Below are 24381 nucleotides of genomic sequence, written 5' to 3'. Positions count from 1 at the left end.
TGGACTGTAACTATTACAGTTTCCATATCTACAAATCAACTAATTTATATTCATATTATAGTTACATATTTAAAGAATATAGTGGCTCTCAACACACAGCCTCTGGATAGTCAGCATAGTCATTTCCTGGGATTGTCAGAAATGCAAATTATCAGCCCTATCCTGGACCTTCTGAATAAAAAAAATCTCTGGGGTAAGTCTAGCAATCTGTGTCTCTGATTTTGATGCGTGCTCCAAACTTGAGAATAATAGGGTTCTCTCTGTCTTATCCAATGATATTAACCTTTGTATTAAACATTATAAATATACTGTTTTACCTGAAGCAGAAGCATTTTGGGGGAATGTATAACTTCTTAGGCCTCTCATGGCATGACATATTACCCTCTGTGACAGATACATGGAAGAAAATTTTTTTGTTGGATGATTCCCAATTAAACTTGCTGAAGACTTGGGCCCACATAGTAATAATCAGGGCAAGAAAATTGTTCATAGAGAAAGCAAATAACTACTTTCCTTTTATTAACTCTGTATGAATAAAGTGAATATGTAAAGAGATGCTTATGTTTATTCATAGGTCTAGCAGGAGAGGCCTGGCAGGGGACCATGGGGAGAGGAAGGGGGAAAGAGAGCAGGGAAGAGTGAGGGACACAGATCAAGGGAGACTACCGAATACTGGAGACGAACCATGGACTGAAGCAGGAGGGGGAGGAGGGGAGGGGATGATGGTCATGGTGGGGGGCACTTGTGGGGAGAAGCACTGGGTGTTATATGGAAACTAATTTGACAATAAACTATTATAAAAAAAGAACCTGTATGTTTAATATTCATTTCTTTGGCTTGGGATATATGATCTTGAAAGACTTAATTTTATTAGATTGATGTTGCCTTAAAGGCAAGGAGCTTTCCCCATGTTTCTGACTGTGGTATCCCCAGCTCACAGAACACTACCAGGCACCCACTGGCTCTCAGTGAAGTGTTTGTTAAATGCGTGGATGGATGTGTGATAAATCCCTCTCCACGCCTCAGATTCCGGTTTAGGAAGCCCAGTCAGCTCAGTTAGTGGGGTTCCCCCACTGTGTTCACACAATCGAGCTGAATCATTCTGCCTCTTCATCTTTTCAAACAGCGCCCCCCTTCTTTCCAAAAGACTTCTTTCCATCTAAAAGTTCATACAGAGGGAGATTATGAGGAGTCCTCATACTAGAGGATTTTAAGAAAAGTTCTTAAAAGATATTAGACTGGGAACCCCCTAAGGATAAGGATTTTACTTGGTTCACTGCTGAATCCCTAGTATTCGGACTATTGCCCGTAATACAGATGCTCATTAAATACCTATTGAATGAATACATTTTATCCCTTTAAAATGTCTTTATAGCCCCTCTCTGTACACAACAAAGGAACCCACCCATTCTGGTGTTTGTCCAGAGTGTTCTGCTTGTCTGGAATGCCGTCTACTCTGTTCTCTCTGCTTCTACTGAGCCCCCACCAGTCCTCTCAAGGTGCTAAGGTCTTCCCCTCCCAGACAGGCTCCCTGGAAACCCAAGGTTGTCTGAGCCTCCACACTCCCATCTAAGCTCCAAACCTCCTCCCTATTCAAATCCAACACTTGCTAATATAATGTCTTTCATTCTTTCTTTCTGTATCATTGCATTCTGTAAGCTTTCTCAGCTAGACTCTGGCTTCTTGAAAGCCAGAACCATGCCATACACTTAATTGGATTTTTAATCTTTCCCAGAGCTTTAGAACATATTAGACATAATTATGATTTGACTTAAAGTGAAAACTTTCCAACAGTGTGTGTGTGTGTGTGTGTGTGTGTGTGTGTGTGTGTGTGTGTGTGTATTTATTTTTTGGCCCAGAACAGACCTAGTTTACCCTGGTGTACCTATTAAACCGCTCTCCTTTTTACTCTCCAACCAGTCTCAGTTTGGACAAGAAATAATCTGTTTTCTCAGGTTATAACCAACATTGATACAATACAACATTGGCCATGAAGCATCTTCAAGTTCTCGATAATGATTTTAGAACTGTTTGACCACTGTGATGAATCAAACCCATGCAATGCCTTTGCTAGTTGCTATATTTATTTTCATTTGTAAAAGAAAAAAAATCAAATAGTATGGCAAGTGGACAGTTGATCAAGCATCTCTGATCCCTCAAAATATTGCTGAGAAACCTTTTTGTAAATGTTTATTCTTGAGAGAGAGAGAGCATGCAAGAGAGTGAGCATGCACAAGTGGGGGAGGGCAGAGAGAGAGGGAGACACAGAATCCAAAGCGGGCTCCAGGCTCTGAGCTATCCACATAGAGCCTGATGCAGGGCTTGAATTCACAAACTGTGAGCCCATGTCTTGAGCCAAAGTCAGATGCTTAAGCAACTGAGCCACCCAGGCGCCCCTTGCTGAGAAACCTGAGAAAAAGAGGAAAAGTAGTATGAACTCTTATTCTACCTGCTCTTTTACTTTGTACTTTTAAGTCTTTGCACACATGTGATTTCCTTTGATATTTACAACACTTCTCCTAAATAGATCAAGGTGGTAGATACTGGATTTTTTATTTTAGAAATAAAACAACTTCATGGAGTTAATACCATTTGGCTAGCCAGCAAGAGATAGAACAAAATCAGGATTTTAGATCATAACTGTATAGTTCCTTTCCTCCCACTAAAATATATGCTCTTTAGTTATCCTTCCACGCCAAAGGACATTCATATCCTATTCCAATAAAAATGAAAACAGTTGCCAGAATCAAACAGCACTTCCTCCAAGGACTGTTTCCAGACATGCCATTGGGTATACTTTCTAAGCCACAGGGGCAGTAATGATCACATCTTCCATTCACCTCATCTTTATACCTTCTAGGGTGCCTTTCATTGTCCTTTATACTACACTCAAGGCATATACAGACTAGATGCTTTCAGGTTGCTTCACTCAGCACTCAGAGAGGTTAAGGAACAAGTTTAAGACTGCACTGAAGACTCTAAGGAGCTCAGCTAAAAATGATTCTGGTCACCTGACTCCCAGGTCAGGCACCTATAGTTTTGCCAAATGAAAATGTCATGGAATAAAATGCCAAATTCCTCATGAAGCTTACTGCAATGAGATTTGTTTTGTCTTTAAATTTAAAAAAAAATAGAAAATTGACACAAAGGCCATTTGAAAAATATTTCCTCATCCTTTATGTTACAGACAAGCAAGCTAAGTGCTTTACAGAGGTTCTAAGTTGCTTTATGTTTTGAGCATAACATGTTGATAGAACTAAAACTTTCCATTAGGAACAACACCTTTTGGAACATAAGCGGGAGCGTTAGCCTCAGGCTGTGGTTGCACAGCACGCTTCTCTGCATTCCCTGTGCTCCACCCAGCTCTCTGGCTCGCACATTTCATGCCATATTAGCGACAGGCTGTAACAAGCAACCTAGGATACAGTCGTGACCGTGTCACCAGAAGCCTGCCTGGCTTAAGGGCTCAGTGTGTGGTTTTGCTTCGACAGTTACTCTGTGGGTTCCTATGAACTCCCTCCTTGGCCCACTTTCCAACCAAAGGGGCAGATGCTGGACAAATCAGGCTGGGAGCTCTTCTAGGCCATTCCTAATTGCTTCCTCCTTGGACTGCACTTACCAGTCCTGGGCATGAGAAACAATCTGTGTGGCAACACAAATTCCTAGTAGCAGGGAAAGACTGGGGTTCATATTTTCTCCCCCTAAGTCATTTTTCTTAGGGAATTTAAGCCAATGTTAAACTTGTGAGTGAGCAAGGTTATTCTACTCTGTATATATTTAAGTGTGCAGAGATTAGGATGCTGCAGGGGAAGATATGCCAGTAATGCCCCCAAAGCGCCACTCCTTCAAGTTTAGTTGGTTTTATAGAACACTCCAAATTTCTTGGATAACTGAAGAACTCACACTATGCAGGTGGGGAACCTGGAAAAACTAGAACATGACATGGGGAGGCAGATGGCCCTCACCTCTATAGGTGTGTATTTGCCATGGAGAAATCTCCGGGAGGAGGGCAATGGGAAGCACCTGGTCTGCAAACACGCAGGCACACAGGGCTACCTGAAAACCTGTTATTACTCAGCAGTCATCCCTGAATGCATCCCTGAAGCTGCAAGACCAGATGGTTCATTAATGCAACGCACCAACCATTGCTGCCCATTTATTTACTTTTACTGCACATAGAGAGCAGACATTTCAGTTGTTTGCACCCACAAAGCCACTGCTTGGATGAGACAGACATAAGGAGCACCCTACAAGGCTTCTGTGTGTCCTCTGGAGTTCTGTCACCATGAAATACTTTTTTGAGTTCTAACACCATAGATTTGTTTTACCTGTTCCTGAACTCTATATATGAAATCAATCACACATACATCCTTTGGGTTGTGTTTCTGGATTCTTATGCTCAATATAGTATCTTTAAGATTCATCCATGTTATTGTGTATATCAGCAGTGTGTTCTTTTCATTGTTGTGCGCTACTGCACTGAATGACTAAATCAAGATTTATTTGTCATTCTTCTATTCTTGAATATTCGGACTCTTTCCAGTTCTGGACTATTATGGTAGATTGGTTTTGCACTAATTTTCCTTGGATATAAATCTAGCAGGGGCTATTGCTGAGTCATAGTGTAGCTTTGTTGAGATTCTGAGTTGTTTCCACACAGAATCTTTGCCATGGGTAGGGTAAGTGTAACTTTAGTTGATGCCATATCCACTAGGATTTCAGTTTTATCAAAGCGGGGGGGATCCCATGCAAAATAACAAGCAAGCCAAAGCAAAATAAATAAGAGAAAAGTTATTTTCTTTGGAACAAAATAATCAAACTGCCATGCAGATAGGCTTTACTTTGTGAAACTGGTCAATCTCAAGCTACATGTTGTTTATTTGAACTTGTCTGCAGGCTATCTTCCATTTGTAGGCTTCCTACAAATGTGTTTTTTCCCCTTACATAATCAGATTCTTTGTTGTTAGCATGTTTTTGTTTTTAATAAACCAGTCCTCAGAAACTGGGAGATTTCATATTAGAAAACTCCAGCTTTCAGGCTTTTCATTAAAAAAAAAAACAAAAAAAAAACCTGGAAAATCTGGTAGACCTGAGCTCCCCTTCCCATAGGCCAATAACAGAGTAAGGTAAGTGCCATTGCATTTAGACGGGCACACATGGCCCTGTTTGCCCAGTACCCACCACCACCTACTATTTCTCACACTGCCTGGTTTCTGAAGGCACGAGAATGTCCAGCCCTATGCCCTACCGTCAAGTTCACTCACACTTCTCTCATTTAGAGTACAGCAATTTGGCAATTCCAAGGATGAGAGTGTTCTGGAGAGTTGAAATTTTGTATTTTCACATGTCAAACTTTGAAATGTGTGGCAATCTTTCCAAAAATTACTATACCTTTCCAAAAATTACTATGTACTAATGTGCTTCCAAGAAATGGCTGAAAGAAGAGGGACAGCTCAGAATATGCTGCATGTGTGAGTCAAATGCAGCTGAGCTGCTTTCTTCTGACAGAGAGAAACTTTTCTCAGGATATATGCCCACAGGCGCAGGCTTCTCATCAACATCTGTTAACCGTGTGAGCAGGATGTTTGACAACAGATGAGAAAAATGGCCCCTCTGATCCATTCAATTAAATACTTCCTGGAACAGACTCAATTCCATTATGATGAGTGCACTGGGCAGTTGCTAACTGCATTCATATATTTTCCTGGTGCCAAAGATATTACTTGGGAGCCAATGTTATTTCATTTTGGCAGTATGCATTCTAGATAATCTGAATATTCCTTGTGCTAAACTACAAACATATTGGATACATTTTTAAAAATGTAAGTTTTGCTAGGTTCATTGGGCAGTAAAGGAAATATCTGACATGCCCCTACCCTGCCAAAATGAAGGACAGAGAAAAGAAATAGAAGAACCTAAAGAAAGAGTAAACTAATGAAAAACGCAGACTAGTCCTAAGGGAACATGGCAATAACACCAATCTGGAGACCAACTCTCGGTCTCTTTGCAGAGCAAGGCAGGGCAGTCATGTGTAAAAAACAGAATCTAAAATCGAACTTTGGAAAAGGAACAAAGTTGTCCCTGAATCCTAGAGGAGGCAAAGCAACACTCTTCACAGGAAAACATCCCTGTTCGGGCCAAGGATTCCCACATATTAACATTATTAATCAAATATCCCTTGGGGCCCCCGGGTGGCTCAGTTGGTTAAGCATCCGACTTCGGCTCAGGTCATGATCTCATGGTTCATGGGTTCGAGCCCCACGTCGGGCTCTGTGCTGACAGCTAGCTCAGAGCCTAGAGCCTGCTTCAGATTCTGTATCTCCCTCTCTCTCTGACCCTCCCCTACTCATGCTGTCTCTCAAAAATAAATTAAAAACATAAAAATAATAAAATAAAATAAAATAAACAAATATCCCTAATCACACAAAGAAAAACACCAACAAGAATAACAGTTAACAAAATGACTAGTTTTTTGCATCCTTTGTACTTCATGTACAGATTGAGCAGCTAAATACAAAATAATTATGTCTAGGGGCTTTTGGGTGGCTCAGTTGGTTAAGCATTCAGCTTCGGCTCAAGTCATGATCTCATGGCTTATGAGCTCAAGCCCCATGTTGGGCTTGGTGGCTGACAGCTCAGAGTCTGAAGCTGCTTCAGATTCTGTGTCTCCCGTCTCCCCCTCTCTTCCCCTCACATGCTCATGCTCTCTGTCAAAATGATATAAAAGCATTTAACACAAAATAACTATATCTAAAATGTAAAAACAATTAAAAATGGAAGACAAGCATGAGCTGACATAATACCTTTGCCATCTATAAACTCAGATGTGGAAATTTGGTAAAAGACGATGATATTCCATGACTTAGAAGCTCTTGACTTTTTATCTGATTATCCAGATTCTGCAACATCCCCATCAGCGGTCCAATTATTTTGTCCCAGAGACTTCCATGCTGTCTTGGCCACTGTCAGATCCCTGTGGTTCAAGGTACCCTGACTGGCATTTTAATTGTGCTTCCCTGTGGCAGGTGGGTCCACACGCACTGACAGTAAGTGCAGCTACTGAGCTCTGCTATCTGAGTCCCATCCTCACAGTAGTACTAGCAAGCTCAACTCCTACTTAGTGTCTCCAAACATCAATCCAGGCAACAGATGGCAGCTTACAGAGTTTCTCAAGGAGGCCAAGCTGCATCTCCAGAGAGTACCTAATTGTCTTTGTGAAGAGAGTACCCTCTGGGCCCTCTTGGTCAATTAGGAAAACAGTCAAGTGATAGGTTTCCAGACTGTATCTAAAACTATATTAACATTCCTCTTCCCTGAGCCATCAAGACTCTATCAAAGAAACTACAATTTCTTTTTCATTTGCTATAAGCCATTGTAGCATAGGGGCTTCAAAAGACCATCCTAAGAAAACTGTCAGGGCCCGCTTCAAGTGTCTTTGACAAAAGGTGAGTTATGTGTGAAATTTGAGTTATGTGTGAAATCCCCACATTAATAAATCCTCACTGTTCCAGGCTCCATGTGGGTTTCCCCTTCCCTTTCCCTGATACACTCAAGGTCAGCGTGCAGGGCAACCTTGGTTTTGATGGTACCTGTTAGCCAGGTACTTCAATTTTTCATTGAGCAGGCCATTTGTTCTTGGTAAAGGGCCAATACTCCTTCTGCTGAGACTATACTGGTCATCAGATTGCAGCAATGAGGAGTAGCTAAGAAAGACCTTAAGGAGAATGAGACTAGTCTTATGATGAACCTCCTTTGGGTAAAATCCCTGCACAGCCATTAGGTGAAGGAGGCTGTTCTTTGTCAAGGGAGAAGGGATTGCTCCTGTCTTCAGAGATAGTGGAGGGGTATTTATGTGTTTAGGGTTGTCAAGCTCATCCACCCCAATGCCCATACCATCTCAGCATCCTTGTCAGGACCCTGAGTTTGAAACAGGAGACCCTACAAAGCTGTGTGGTCACCTTGTAAGCCCTGCCAAACTTACAGTCAGACCCTGGGCCAAATTTCATCAGTTTGCCCATCGATGGCTGGAGAGAAGTCTCCTTGAAGCTGCAGATGCCCTCTGGCTTTCAGAGCATGCATTAAGCTGGCAACTAGTCACCCTCAGCCTAACAATCTCTTTCTATAGGTCAAAAGTAGTCACCCTGCTGAACAAGCCATATAACCATCACGGCCCTACCAAGTAACCGTGTGCTGCAGCTGCTAAACCTCCCAACACTTCACTCTCCATGTCAGTCTTCTCTCCATTTACTGCAGGTGAAAGTAGCACAAATAATTGTGCTACTGCCTATACCAGAGTTTATTTTCATTTCAATTTCCCATACACAAAAAAATGTGAGTCCCATTGCTTTCAGACAGGTCAGTAATCCAATTCCAAAATCCAATTCCTAGGGTATCCTTTCTACAACCACTTATTTTAGCTTAGTTTCCTTAGGAAACTGACCTGAGATAAGCATTAAGTGTTAATGCTTTAACTGGAATATGCAATCCCAAGGTAGGTAAAAGAGAACGGAAATGGTGCGAGGGAGGATAGTAAGAGGAGAAGGTACTATGTTACCAGTCTGGCCACTATATGACCATCAACTGTGAAAAAGCACAGCCGGTAGCCTAGCAAAGGCATCCTCGAAGTGATGTGAAACACCTCTAAACATGCTGTACAGAGACATATGCCCTGGAATAGGCCATCAGAGAGAGAAATGGAGAGGGAATTTATCTTTCTTGCTTCCTCTTCTCTTCCAGGAGCAAGCTGCTAAGATTCAGGTCAGTGGTTGTCTGCCAGGTATAATTTTGCCACATAGGGTGACATCTGACTAGATATTTGTGTGTGTGTGTCTAGAGATTTTTGTATTGCTGTCACAGCTAGAAGGAACTACTGGCATCTAGTGGGTAGAGGCCAAGGAAAGTGCTAAACATATTATAATGCCCAGAAGTTTCCCTACAACAACAATTATGAAGTCCAAAATGTTATTAGCCCTTCTGTTAACAAACCCTATGCTAGGTGATGGGAAAGCCAAGAGAATCCATGTATTTGACAAAACCACCCAGAATGTATTTGACAAAACCACCCAGCAGAAAGACAGAAGATATGGATGATGTTTCACAGAAGAGAAAATACAAATGGAGAACAAAACATAAAAAGATATTGAACCTCATTAGTAAAGAGAGAGCTCAAAGCATGATGCTTTATACTCAACTGACTGACAAAAGTTAGGATAGCCAGAATACTAAGCAAGGGTAATTCTCATTTACTGCTAGTTGGGAATAAATTGCTAGGAGAGAGTTTAGTATTATGTTGTAAAGTTGAACACATACATATTTAAGGTGACCACTCATGCCAACTTGCCTGAGACTGTCCTGGTTTTAGCACTGAAAATCCTGTATCCTGGGAAACCACACAGTTCTAGGCAACCTGGAATGGTTGGTTTCCTATATATCGTGTATTTTAGCAACTCACTTCTATGTAGCTAGCCTTGAAAAACTTGCATACACACTAGGAGACAGAAAAAATGATCATACTATCATTGCTCCTAGTACAAAATGCAGAATCAACAGAAGAATAAATTGTGATATATTCACAGGATGTATTATTTAGCTGTGAAAATGAACTATAGTTACATGTAAAACATGGATGAATCTTAGAAATGTTTAATGCAATGAGAAAATCGTTAGACTATGAGTATAAATCATTGTAAAGCCCAAAAGAAAGCAAAACTTAACATATTACACAGGAATATATTCATATTTGGGCCAATTTTTTAAACCAAAATAATGGTAAATGGTAGATGCAAATTAGGGGCAGTGCTCCCCAAGGAGAAATTACTAATTAGTAGGTCCCTACAGAGCATTCACAAGATTCCATATCTTTGCTGTCAGCTTTAACTATATTATTTTTTGTTTATTTTTTACTTTTTAAAAAATTAATCCTTACCTGAGGCACCTGGGTGGCTCAGTCGGTTGAGCATCTGACTTCAGCTCCAATCATGATCTCACAGTTTGTGGGTTTGAGACCCACATTGGGCTCTGTGCTGACATCTTGGAGCCTGGAGCCTGCTTCAGATTCTGTCTCTCTCTCTCTCTGCCCCTCCCCCACTCACTCACACTCTCTCTCTCTCTCCTCTCTCTCTCTCTCTCTCTCTCTCAAAAATGAATGTTAAAAAAACTAAAAATATGTAAATTAATTAGCCCTTATCTTAGTTTTTAGAAATACATAGCTAAGAATCACCAAACATATTGGCAAGACAAAAATAAATCAAATAAATTCCCCAAGCCAAAAAGGGTGGGTATTTTGGCCCTGGGCTCTTCATTCAAGGGTCTGGCCAACATTTATTTCCATTGTCCAGTTCCCACTCTGCCTCCAAGGAGTCAGTGATGCAATCTAATATCAGCCTCTTAAGGCTCACATTAAGATTTGCTGCACCTGGTGGCTTGGATGAGCACCACACTAAAACAGGCCCAGGGGAAAACAAAAGTCACTTAGGAAAATTATAGAATAAGGCTTCTATTTAATTTACACAATTCAGTCTCAAAGTGAAAAATCCATGAATTGAAAATGACCATTTCACACACCTCCCAATGGAACCATATGTGGAGAACTCTCTTTATAAATATATCCCTGATGTCAAAGGGCTCCCCCCCCGCCACCTGCCTCACTGAAACCTACCCCAGAAGCCTGTCCTTGTGAGAGTCTGGAGCCTTAGTATTTCAGTTTGGGACCATGATCCCAAAATCCTTTATTTGGGACATCCTTTATTCTATGGGTTTCCACAAAAACCCACGGACCATGCTTACCATGCTATGGAAGACACATGACAGAAAGAGTTTCTATCACATAATCTACATGATTGCATTACCCCCTGAAGCCACAAGATACATACACTGATTGAGTCACATGCATTGAGGCCTATTTTCAACTTCACCTTTTTCTCCAAGCATCCACCAAGGTATTTCCTTCTTCCCTCCCTCCTTTTTTGTAATAAATATCAATCCTACAGATCACTTCCTAAGAGAAAAATCTCATACCTTTGCTAGCCATATTGCTATAGCAATCTGGGTATCCACCCATCTATCCACTTATTAACCCGGCTTTGTTCCTCTTCCTATTTACTTAACATTTTTTTCTTAAACATATTATTCTTCCAGAAACCCATTTTTTATTTTCTTGAATTCTGGTACTTTACATACTTCTAGCCTTAATGCTGCTCTCTCTCACGGTGCTTGCCTCCTTCCTGCAGCACTATATGCCTTCATTATGGGGCACTGGGTGTCTCTGAACACCTATTATCCTTCTTGCCTTCAATTTACTTCCTACTTTATTTGGCTGGGGAATACCTACTCACCTTGGAAGCTTTAATCCAGATGTTTCTCTTCTTAGTAGATCTCCCCCCCTTGTTGTGTCAATGCCCTTTTGCCGTGTGACCTTGAAGCTCCTCTTATCAAGAGGTGGAGTCTATTTTTACATGAGGGCTGGTCTTGTGACTTGATGTGGTCTATATGATGCAACAGAAGTGACGGTTCGGAGCCGAGGCCTCAAGGAAGCCTTGCACACTTTCATTCACTCTCAAACCTTCCTCAGCCACCATGGGAATAAGTCCAGGCTAACCGCTGGAGAACAGCGTTGATCCATCTACATTCAATCAATTACCAAGTACGTGAGGGGAAGCTTCTTGGACTAGCCAGCCCTCAGCCAATGTTAGCTGACTGCAGATGAATGAGTGGACTTACGTAAGATCAGCTAAACCTGGCTCACATTAGACCTTCTCAGCCCACCTGCAGACTCAGGAGCAATAATGCATTCTTACCATTTTCAGCCATTAATTGTAGGGTTACTTCTTATGCAGCAAGAAACTATGCCCTCCTTAATCCTACTTAATAGCAAATAATACCCATTCATTAGCTCTTATTACACTACATGTTTTCTTGTCTTTCTCTTCTTGTTCTCCTTGACAACATGGGCATTTTTTTTTGGATCCCCAAATCTAAATAGCTCCTGCCAACTTTCAAATAAATGGGTGTCAGAAAAATAATAATTAATTAAGGATTACATTAATGATGCCCAAGGGATGGTTTTGAAGGCAAACCGGAATTTGAATCCCAGCTCTATTTCCTATACGTCTTACTCCAGAGAATTTGGTTAAATTTGTTCAATCTTACCTCATCTTTAAATGAAAGACTAACATAAATATATATGCTGCAGGACTGTAGTGATAAAATATAGATTGCCCCTCCCCTGGACCTGTCACTGAGTGACTATTCAACAAATAAGAATTAAATGGTAAAATGCATGTAATGCATTTAATATAGTACACGGCTTAATACTTGATAAATGACAGCTCTACTAATATGATCATGAGCATCATTGTTATTGTCACTTCTGATAGCAGAAACTGTCAGTGCCCCACCCATATCTTGTTGGCATTCATCATTTCTGTGCCTGCTGATCTGATGGTGGTCTCCAATAGGCAAACCCCTGGCGTTCTTTGCCTGAAGCTTCCTCTGGCTGCTGGAGTCCCTTTGGCCCACATCTGTGGCAGGCCACAGTGGCCAGGGAGTTTCATTCAGGGGAGCAGCCTTTCATCAAGACAGATGGGAGAAGGTGGCTACATGCCCTGATTCCCTTGCCCTTGGTTAGGATAAACACAAGGTTTGTTCTATACCATATCCCAGAATTGCCTAATGGGATCATGCTCCTCTTGGTTACAGTAATGATAAGGTACTTTTTCTGTTTTCCTTCTCTTCCCTGTCCCACATCCCCACTTTCCCACAAAGGTATACTGGCATCACCTCCCAAATAAATACTAATATCCAAATTTTTTGTCTCACTATTCGATTCCAGGGAAATCAACCTAAATCAACTATTATTCTTTCTGTTTTATTTCATCCTTATTGCTTTAGCATACAATTATTTTTTCAGGAACTTCGACTTCCATTTGAAAGCCTACCCTTATAATGATCTCCCCTAATGTAGTCCAGTGGATGACAAGACAAATCACAGAATGTGTGCACCTTTAGGTAAAACCTAGGAACCTTTAGGTTTTCTTGGGTGTTTTCATCAGGGTTCAATTCTCTGAGTACATGAGGATAGGGTTAACTTGCAATTGATCTTGGGTAGTTCTGTGCTTATTCTTAGGGGCACCTGGAACCATGATATTGATTCTTGCCCAAGACAGAAGTGAAATGTAACAGCTAGTGATTTATAACATGTGTTTAGAAGTCCGAAACTCCCCCCAAAGGCATGCTGTACCAGCCTGTCTATGCTGTTTATTGAAACTGTATGGATTGATGGTTTACACCTGTTTACCTGTTCACAAAGCCTGCTTTTAGCTACCTGAGCTGTATAAAATACTTCTCAGTAAGCTTGATCCTTGGCTCCCCCGAGACCAAGGTTATCAAACTAGTATCTTGGTAGTTCACGATCTGAAGCCTAAGATGTGTGGTGGAGAAAGGACTCTGAGAGCTGCACCTAGAAGTCGTGGTCCCTTCTAGTGTTTGCTGTGTTTTCTTTCTCCTGCTATACTCTTTCCTGTGCTTCACTAGAGCCTTACCTGTGTATACGTTGTGGAATTTCAACAGTCTTTTCAATTACCTGACACTGTATAATTGCTGTACTGGGCTTGTTTTATATAACCAAAGGCTTCTGAGAAGCCTTTTTGGGGTGGAGAAAAGAAGGGTTCCCACAGCACCCAATTTTTGAGCCATTTCACAAAGTTATGAGCACTGGAAAGCATAGTCCTTACTTTGTTGAAGCTCTTAAAATACTATTTGACTGAGTCATCTTGAAAATTCTTCTGAACACAGACTTTGAAGTTGGACCAGGCTCCAATAGTGGCTATTGGCTTCTTGAAATCTCAGATGTACCTGCCAAGGTCACTGCACAGTTCCTATCCTCCTCTGTGACTTCACTTATGGTTACTCACTCCAAGATATGGAGCCCTCACAACCCATTAGCATGTCTGGTAAACACTGCTTAAATATACATATTCTTGTCTTTGTGGAACACCAATGTTAAGTTATATTTTAGTTTTTGCTTCAATGTTCCATCCAGGAGCAATTCAGTATGGAAGTTACACTTTTGAAGTCATGCTTGAGTGACTTAAGCCACTAGTTCTTAAAAAATGCATGGGTTTCTTATCTAAAAGGACACCAATTACACAGGCCACCTCTACATGATGGTAGTAGCAATGTTCACAGAAGTCAGGAACCCTGCTAGAAGCTATAGAGAAGTTGCACAAGCATCTGGAAGGCTCACAACTCTGTGTTAGGAGATTACCTGCCTAGAACCTGAGCTTTCAGGATGGAATTTTATTTCTTTCTCGCAACTTGACATCAACCCCCTCTGGGTTTCAGAAGTGCACCAGAAACATACACACAATAAACTGCTCATTGTAACTGTATGGGGAAAATGCCATTTGACTATTGTATATTAAAATACAAATGAACAGCATACCCTTCATCTGGAACTTGGAATAATGTTCCTGGATTAATAAATAGCATTGGTGGTCATTTAGTTTAATCTAGCTGAAGCAGATCCCAAATATATTTTAAATTCATTTATCCCCAACTCCATGTCCCTAAGCCAATTCATCATCTCTTACCTAAGTGACAGCACCCTGTTTTCCACCGTCACTGAGCCCCCACCCCTTAGCCAAATATATCAGAATGGCCTTTTAAAACAATAATATAAGCTCACCTCTCTGCTAATAACTCTCCAATAATTTCTATCTTCAATGGAGTAAAATATAGACACCTTTCTACATATAAGAGGTTTTCCAACTTCATCTCCTACCCTAGGTTTCTTCAAATCCCTTCTCCAAATAATGCTTGCTGCTTGCTGAGCCTCAAACACATCCATCCATATCCTGGTTCACAGCACATGAAAGGTTTTCTCTCCAAACTTTCACTCAGCTGGCCTCTTCCCATCATTCTACTCTCTGAGTGGTCTTCTCAGCTAAAGTAGCTCCTCAATCACCATGCATCTCACTACCCTGTTCACCACGTTTGCAGACACGATTAACGGCTTCTGATTTCCTGTGCATTTACTTACTTATCTTCTCCAACCAAAATGTCGGTTCCTTCAAGGCCATACCCTGGTCTTTTCTGTTTACTACCACATCCCTTGTATCTAGAACAGTTTGCAGTATATAGAAGCTACCCAATGAATATTACTTGAATAGACATCCTCCTCTGCTTTTATTTGAACCATTCCACATTTTTATTGAGATGCATCTGACATATAACCTTAATCTCAAGTATACAACACAATTTTTATCTACTGCAAAATGATCAGTGCAATGTCTGCTTAACAGACCTCACCCCCACATGGTTATAAAATATTTTTCTTCTGGTGAGAACTTTTAAGATCTACTCTATTAGCAACTTTCAAATATACACCACAGTATTGTTAACTATGGTCACTGTTGCACATTATATCCCCATAACTTACTGGCTTATTTTGGAAGCTTGTACCTCTTGACCACCTTCACCATTTCACCGACCCTCCACCTGATTCCTTACCTCTAGCAACCAGTAATGTGTTCTCTATAAGTTTTAGTTCAGATTTAAACAAAAATCTAGATTTCCATATAAGTGAGATCATATCGTATTTGTCTTTCTGCACGTGACTTATTTCAGTTAGCATAATGTTCTCAAGGTCCACCCACATTGTCTCAAATGGCAAGACTTGCCCTTTTATGACTGAATAGTATTCCACTGCATGTGTGTGTGTGTGTGTGTGTGTGTGTGTACGTACATGATTTAAAATAAAATTTAAAAACACAAAGCCATACCACAATTCATTCCCCTACCTTTTTAAGATGTCTGTGGATGAATCAGACTCCAGAGGAGTTTGGCTATTTCTGTTCTGAAACTTTTTGTTGGATTTCTTCAGTGTTCTTCATTTTTCTTCAGTGTTCATTTTGGCAAGAGGTGGAAGCATTTTGCCACAGTGTATTTCTGTAACAACATGGTACCAACATGCGTCAGGAACCCACCAACATTATGCTCTGTTTAAAAATAAACACACAACCTCATTTGCTTCATATTCCCCTACATGCTTCACATCCTTTCTCTGCTGTTTCAATCATTTCTGAGGCATGCAGCCGCTGACCTGTTACTCCCTCGACCCCCCCGCAGTGTCAGGCTCCCCCTTAGCACCTCTCCTGCATCTGTGCATCTTCTCTTTCTCAAATTGGTCTCATGCAAGTCCAGCTCTCCAACAGATGGTGAGCCCAACGGAGGCAGGAACTGTTCCTGTGGTCTCTGAATCTCTGGGGCCGAGCCCACTAACTTGTAATTGCACACGTTAGTGCAGTGGATCCTCATTATCTGCAGTAGTCACATTCTATAAGGTAGCCACAAACGCCAAATTAGCGAAGGCTGACCCACTGTTCCGACAGGAAATCCAGGATTAGGTTTCTACAAGTCTCTGACCCCAATATGTTCATCAATCAACAAATATATAACCTTGTTTGATAGTTCAGGTGTGTCTCTGTTTAAAGACACATTTCACATATATTGTTGATTCATCAATAGTCAGCTTAGCCAAAAGCACCAGATCTCATGCCTTAATGAAGACAGCTGAAGACACGTCTTTTTTCCATACAGCACATCACACTGAGAAGTACTAGACAGCACTTTAACACTACACTGTCAAGCCATTTCACACAGTGAAACCACCAACAAAAGCACACAATTCCAAAACACATGACATGGTGAATTTGCAAAACAAAATCCATGAATGATGAAGACCAACTATGTACACACTGGCTGATTCAAAATTATATGTAGATCTGTAGGTTCCTAGTCTTCATCCAGCACAGCACTGCCATTGAAATGAGTAAATAATAAACACTAATGGTAGGATGCAAAGGGACTAAATACAGATTTCATAAGCTTCATGAAAGATCAAAAAACTGAAAGCAGTTATTCTCTCCTATCCTATTAAAAAGACAAATCCCAGGTCCTAGTTCTTTTCTTCTTCCTGATATTAATCACCGCTCATCCAATTTTCAGACAAGACCAAAGAAAACATCCGTGAAAATAATTACAGGTTGACAGTCTACCCTATCCATTATGGGACAACCCAAACTGTTTCCAGAAGACGGCTCCAGTTTTCTCCTCGAACAATAAGAAATGCCTACTTTTATTTCATTATATCCTTCAGTGAACTACAGGTACACAATGTACACACTTAGTACACTTGCATTTTCCTTAAAAATGCCAGTACTTTGTGATCTAAAAAATGGAGGGAGCATACTTTAAGTATGCGCTTTCCTGTGCATTCAAAAAATATTTAAGACTTCCTTAGCAATGCAGATTTTTGTTTTAAAGCTGTTGCAAAAATTTTCCAATTAAGTTTACTTCTTAATATTTAAAACTGGTTAAATTTAAATTTGATTTATTTCTAGTTCATGGAAAGCAATTTGTTGGTAAAATCATCTTCTTAAAAGCATGCCCTATGTTTTAAACTGCCATTGCTAGATCACAACTTCTTAAAAAATGAATGTCTTGCATAGATAACGAGAAATCCTAGATAGTTCTGAAAGCCCAGTTCTTGCATGCTTTTATTTTTTTAACAGGCTTTTAATTCAGTTCAAAATCAGCTAAAATATAAGTAGACACAATTTCCATTTAAAGTCTGGTGATATTCTCTTCATATATTTCAGAGTAGCAAAAATATAAGTCACCTTGTCAGGAAATGCAATTTCAAGACTTATATAGCCATATGGGTCTACCATAAAACAGTAATATATTACAGAGAAATACACTGTTCTAGAAAAGTAAAATAAAATAAATATATCATATTTTTATTCCTTATTAGTACATTATATTGCATTTTCTATATAATTAACCACTATTTGCTCTAAGCTTATTTAGTAAGAATTGGCATTAGTTTTCATTTTCTATTTATATCACAAATAACCAAATTTTAAAAAATCAGATGCCAAAAATTTAATATGTGCCTAGATCATCACTAAAACTCTCCTCTCAAACTGATTTTTCTTTAAGCATGTGGCTACGAAACCTTTACCTATACATCTCTGTAAAGCCATACTGCCACTATTGATCTAGAAAAAGTAATCTGAATGCTCAGTAGATTATTTTCAGATAACATCTACACCACTCTGAACCTCCTGATCATGTACATCTTCATATGAGGTGCTAATGCCAATTAAATTTAATGTTTGCAACCTTCAAGAGGAAGAGTTTGCCTCTGGAACCTACAGACTTGGCTCCAGCTTGAACTCACTGGAGTTCAGTTTGGGCCAATTCATCATTGCTCAAGTATATTTATCATCCGAAAAATGGAGATGGACACAATTTTCTGTCCCAGAGGGGTCCTCAGGGTAAAGTGAAATATGTCCTATGTAAATCACCCAGCCAACTGTGAAGAGGAAAGAATGCTGGTTCTGGTTTATAGAAAGTACAAAACCAACCCAAGTAGCATTTCAGACAACTAAATTTAGCTCTTAAAACCAAAACTCAGTGAATAATTTACAAAAAATAAAATTAGATTAAAAAATTAGAGTTTACCCACAGCTTTTCTTACCAGCAAAATAACATCTCTATATGTGTCTATTATAAAAATAGAGATCTACCCAAAGGAGTATAACTAAGTTTTTATCCACTAGGTCTAAGCTATTTTGTAGATTTCATTTTCATGGATTCTCCGGTACTGGCCCCACAATATTGGGCTCCTTGACCATCAGATCAAACAAAAAAAGTTTGCTACAAAAGCAACTGACTCAGAAATGGATATATTATGGAGCTTACTGGCCAAGTACTAAAAAACACTGTTTTTTATAAAACATAAAAGCAGAACAAAGATTTCCTACCCACTCTGTTAGTACAAATACTTCTAGTCCCTGCACACATTTTTCTTCTCTCATATGAGCACTTATGCAGATTTTAAGGTAGTTTAGACTCTGGATGAAATGGACCCATCAGCCTTGTAACATAAGAGTGTTTCTTACATTATTTACCCTGTTCTCCACTTCTCCTTGTACCCAGAAATATGCGTTTGTGAATGGCAAGATTTCTTCCCCCTCTCTTTCCCTCTCTCTCTATAGGAGAATATGACCTTATCCTCATTAATAGTGAGTTCTGAGCAAATGAAGTCCAGTGGATTAATACATCATGAAAGATGCTGAATACCATTAGGTTAAAATCTTTCAACAACTCTGGGTAAGAGGAGGAAAAATAAATGGACTATATGAAGAAAACCTACAATTTAGTTCTTAATCTTTTTTTTTTAAAGTAGGATAGAATCTTTCCAAAACAAATTAATACGAATCATCCTTCTTGAATATATACCTTCATCACTGTGCCATTTTATAATAGCTTTTTCTATTTTATGACATGGATAATTCTACACTTTCAACTAGATGTAGAACTACTCATCCAATTGGAAAACTCTAGATACACAAAAGGATTTCATTTCTAGGTTTGACAGCGTAAAAGCCAAGCAGAAAACTAGCCGGCAGAGACAGTTTAATATAAACCTCCTCTGAGGACTTGAAAACAACATTACATTTGTTTTCTGCTCCTCATCTGCCCCTTTGTGATCTTTGTCTCTCTATATAATAAAATATTTACAGCCAGAGCTCAGCAGCCCTTCCTTTCTTCACTGTTGGATAAAGGTGTGTTCTGCTCCCTGGGAGCGAACAACAAATAGAAACACTAAAAGTCTGAATACATAACTCTGGGGGAGAAGAGAACCCCATACACTGGAAAACAGGTTTTCTTTCATTCACAGCACGATAACTGTGACATAGGGGACTGGATTTATGCAGTAATTATTTACGCACCTGTCAAGTGCACCAGAGCCTCTCTAGGGATAATTCCAGGGAGCCTACAGAACTCTTTGCTATCTTTGGATTTCCTCTAATATGGATTGAGTACTATTTTGATTTTTCTTCTCAGGGAAAAATGAACCTTGATCTTCTAAAACTAATCTCATCTCTTCCTACAGGAAAATATCTTGTTCAAAAGTGTGGCCTCTAGGAAACCCTTCCCCTGAGACAGATGGAAGAATTGAGCTTTTCAGGACTGAACTGTAGGTAGCATTCTCATTTTAATGCTCTTTTCATCTGCAAGAGCAGTTTCTGTGCTGGCTTTTACTTAGGAGTAACGATTCTTTAGGCTAAAAACCAAGTAGACAATTAAGTTTGGATATATTAGTTTTCCAGCTGAATAGAAAAGGCATTTTGAATTTTTATTTGGGAGATGCCCCATGTTCTAGCTCCTCTGATGAGTACTTGCTTTTCAAGCATGGTTGACTAAATCATTCGGTATCAGGGCTTCCTTATCTGAAACCACTGGTAATGCCACACACACTTACGTGTCTTTCAGACAGTTAAATGCGATGATGTAGGTGTAAGACCTTGAGATACTCTGAAGCACCATACAACATTAGAAGAGTTATTTTAATTCCTACGTGTTTGAGTTATACAAACATAAATCTGATACAGAAAAGATAACAGCTCAAGACTTGGTGATAATGTCTCTGAAATATGAGGATTCTCTAACTTTCACTTCAACGGATCTGCACCTGTCTGACTGATCCTCCTGAGCTTAGACTTTCTGAGATAATAGAATGGAGGAAATAGTGGGGTGTAGAGAGAGAGAGACAGAGAGAGGAGGGGCCACCATGGATTAGTTTTTATAACCACTCCTCTCTCTAAAGCAGGTTTTTTTTTAAAAATTATTTTTTAAAGAGAGAGAGAGAACGAGCACTAGTGAATATGGAGGGGTGCAGAGGGGGACCGAGAGAGAGAGAGAGAGAGAGAGAGGGGGGGGGGAGGGAGAGAATCCCAAGCAGCCTCCATACTCACCATGGAGCCCCACCCAGGGCTCAATCCCATGACCCTGGGGTCATGACCTGAGCCAAAATCAAGAGTCAGACATCCAACTGATTGAGCCACCCAGGTTCCCTAAAGTAGGGGTTCTTAACCAGGGGTCTTCACTTCAAGCCCCTGGGATCATTTAGATAAAATTTATGGGTTTCATGAACTGAAATGAGAAAGAAATTACCTCCCTATTTTCATTAGCCTTTAACAGGCAACATAACCCAGGAATACTCTAAGGATCTGTGATGGAGAAACAAACCTTTTCATACCACATTACGATTGTTGCAGACACCATGAATCATTTGCATTCATCACTACTCTAAACATACACCAGTTATTAGGTCTGCCATTAGAGATTATATTTTAAAATCAAGTAATGCATGTCACCATAACACATTTATCTTTGTGTGTTGATGTGTTATTCTACATTTTGCGAATTTTGTGTCAACAAAACCGGTTTCCTTTGTAACTCTAGGTATTTCACTTGATGCATTTTAAAACATCATGTTGTCACTGTGGTAACCTAGCAATTCCACTTCTACGTATTTACCCAAAAGAACTAAAACTGGAGGGAGGAGCCAAGATGGCGGAGAGGAAGGGAGCTCTGTAAACTTTGTCTGCCCCATCTGTCAAACTGAGAAGGACATTACTCTAATCTGCAAGAGTGGAAGGAGAAAATATGCACTCAAGAAAGAAGAGAACCTCAAAGATACCTGAGTGAGTGAGTGCAAACTGGGGAGATTGGAAAACAGGCCAGCCTGAGATGGGCAGGGGAGGTGGCAGCCCCAGCCCAATGCGGGGCAAGCGCGTGGAGCCCGAGAGACAAAGGGAAGAGACAGAGAGACTGAACATGCTCATAGTACTGTCTCTGGGGAAGAGGTAAAGAATGCTTAACCGTGCTTGGAGAGAGAAAATCACTCCATAAATAACTGCTGGGCATCCCAAATCCCGAACCCACATGGTGCAAGGGAAAGAACAGCTTCCAGCCCTGCACCATCTCTGTGGGGAGTCAGTGGCTGCAGCAGCAGTGACAGGGGCGCTCACATCGACCTCAGTTCTGGAAGTGGGAGCACGCACCTCATTTCCACGGCGCATCTCGCCACCAGCATTGGCCACGCGAATCCTGAATCCCGGGTGCCAACAGGAAAAGAACAGCCCCCACACCTACAGGATCCTGGCAGAGAGTTGGCAGCAGTGGAGTCCTGGGTGTGCGCTCAGGCTGCAGGAACTTGCAGTTCATTTCCGGCAACGCACAGCACCTCGGGCAACCGCTGCGCAAAGCCAAGAGAAACTCCTTCTTCCCCCAACACGATTGTGATCCAGCTGGGGGTTGGGAATCCGCAGTTGGGTCTGTGTTGGCACGCACTTCACCTCCTGTTACACATCTCGCCTCAGGCAAGGGGCAGCTGAAATCCCTGCCTGAGCCAAGACAAACTGATTCCTCCCCCTAATAAGACAGCCACCAAAGCAAATACATCTCATCTGTGGTAGCATAAAAGTGCATGGACTGGAACTTTGAACCCAGGCGGGCCTGGAAAATACAACTCCTCTCAACCACTGCACAAGGAGATCAAACTCATTAGAGTGGTCTACAGTGCCTAGTCACTGCGGAGTGTGGTGTGCAGCCTATCTATTCTCTGCAGACACCAAGGCGGAGCCTTTGAGAGCAGCCTCCAAGACCTACCACACCAAACTACTTGTATCCATGAGGGGGAGCTGCTGCTTTTTTCTTTTCTTTTTTTTTCTTTTTTTTTCTTCTTTTTTTTTGTACTTATTTTTATTATTGTTTTTTTAACTTAAATTAAAAAAAAATTTTACTCCTTATTTTCCTTTCTCCTTTCTCCCTTTTTTGACCTTCTTGCAATCCAGATATATTCTCCTGTATCTCATCCTTACCTCTCCCCTCAACTGGTCAGACACTTTTAGACTGTATACTGTCCTTTGTTGTCTCTGACCCCCTTTATTTTTTTTTCTTTGTTTTATTCTTCTCTTCTTTCGTCTCTTTCCTCTCCACTTTCTTTCTTTTCTTTCCCCCTTTTAATGTGTTTGTTTGATTTGTCTGTGAGTTTGTGTGCTTCTGTTGCCTCTGTGTTTGTCTGTCTGTTTTTCCTTCTTAAGGCTACACCAAGAAAAAAGCCAAAGTGTGCATAACAGCGAGTCCCAAATATTGTCGAGTAGGGAAATAAAATATTCAAAGGCACAACAAGAGAAACTGAGAGACACCATTAAAAGAATATTTCCTGAAATGACAGGCCCTGGACAGTCAATAAGACTCCTTTAACAGAGAAATATTAACAGGTGCACAGTGCACAATGAGCTTTCTAAAGGTGAAAAGAGACAGAAAACTAGCAAAAATGACAAAATGAAGGAACTCTCCCCTGAAGAAACTCCAGGAGGAAGTCACAGCCACAGAACTGCTCAAGGCAGATCTAGACAACATACCAGATCAAGAATTTAAAAAACTTGTCATAAAATTAATCGCTGGAGTGGAGAAAAGCATCAAAGAATCAACTGAGACAATTACTAGGCACTTTGAAAATAGTGTGATGAGTTAAAAAAGGCTATAGATGAGGTGAATAACAAAATGGAGGCAGCCACCTCAAGAATTAACGAGGCAGAGAGAAGAATAGGTGAATTAGAAGATATAATTAAAGCAAAAGAGGAAGCTGAAAAAAAGAGAAATTAACCCAGCAGGAAAGGAGATTTCGAGACCTGAGTGATACAATCAAACAGAACAACATCCGGCTCATAGGAATTCCTGAAGAGAAAGACAGAGAGAAAGGGCCTGAAGGGATACTTGACCAAATTATAACTGGGAATTTCCCCAATCTGGGAAAAGAAATAGACATTCAAATTCAAGAGGCACAAAGAACCCCCGTAAAACGTAATTTGAATCGGCCTTCAGCACGACATATGATAGTGAAACTGGCAAAATATAAAGAGAGAATTCTGAAAGCAGCTAGGGAGAAAAGGGCCCTCACATACAAAGGGAAACCTATCAGAGTGGTTACAGACCTATCTACTGAAACTTGGCAGGCCAGGAAGGAATGTCAGGAAATCTTCAAGTGATGAAAGAAAAAAACATGCAGCCAAGAATCCTTTATCCAGCAAGCTGTCATTCAAAATAGGAGAGATAAAAGTGTTCCCAAATAAACAAAAATTAAGAGACTTCATGACCATCAAACCAGCCCTACAGGAAATCCTGAGGGACTCTATGAGGGAAATGTTGCAAAGAATACAATGTGCCAGAGACACCGCTATAAACATGAATTCTAGGGAGAACACAATGACTCTAAACCCACATTTTTCAATAATAACACTGAATATAAATGGACTGAATGCTCCAACCAAACGACACAGGGTAGCAGAATGGATAAAAAAACAAAACCCATCTATTTGCTGCCTACAAGAGACTCATTTTTCACTGGAAATTACCTTCAGGTTGAAAGTAAAGGGATGGAGAAATATCTATCATATGACTGGAAGCCAAAAGAAAGCTGGAGTAGCCATACTTATATCAGACACAGTGGACTTTAAAGTA

General features: G+C 40.4%; 1 protein-coding gene across 2 annotated transcripts in view; it reads right to left on the bottom strand.

The window, feature by feature from the left end:
* PAK5 (p21 (RAC1) activated kinase 5) overlaps positions 1 to 24381 on the bottom strand; it is a 281523-nt gene that overhangs the window by 145868 nt on the left and 111274 nt on the right. For both annotated transcript variants that reach the window (XM_029917126.1, XM_029917127.1), the window contains exon 2: positions 15798 to 15945. The gene's annotated coding sequence lies outside the window, so the exon portion shown is untranslated. The remainder of the gene's footprint in view (positions 1 to 15797; positions 15946 to 24381) is intronic.

Source organism: Suricata suricatta, chromosome 12 (genome assembly GCF_006229205.1).
Source record: "Suricata suricatta isolate VVHF042 chromosome 12, meerkat_22Aug2017_6uvM2_HiC, whole genome shotgun sequence".
NCBI lineage: Eukaryota > Metazoa > Chordata > Mammalia > Carnivora > Herpestidae > Suricata > Suricata suricatta.
The sequence above is the reverse complement of the archived record's forward strand: the minus strand, read 5'-3'. Positions and strand labels throughout refer to the sequence as shown.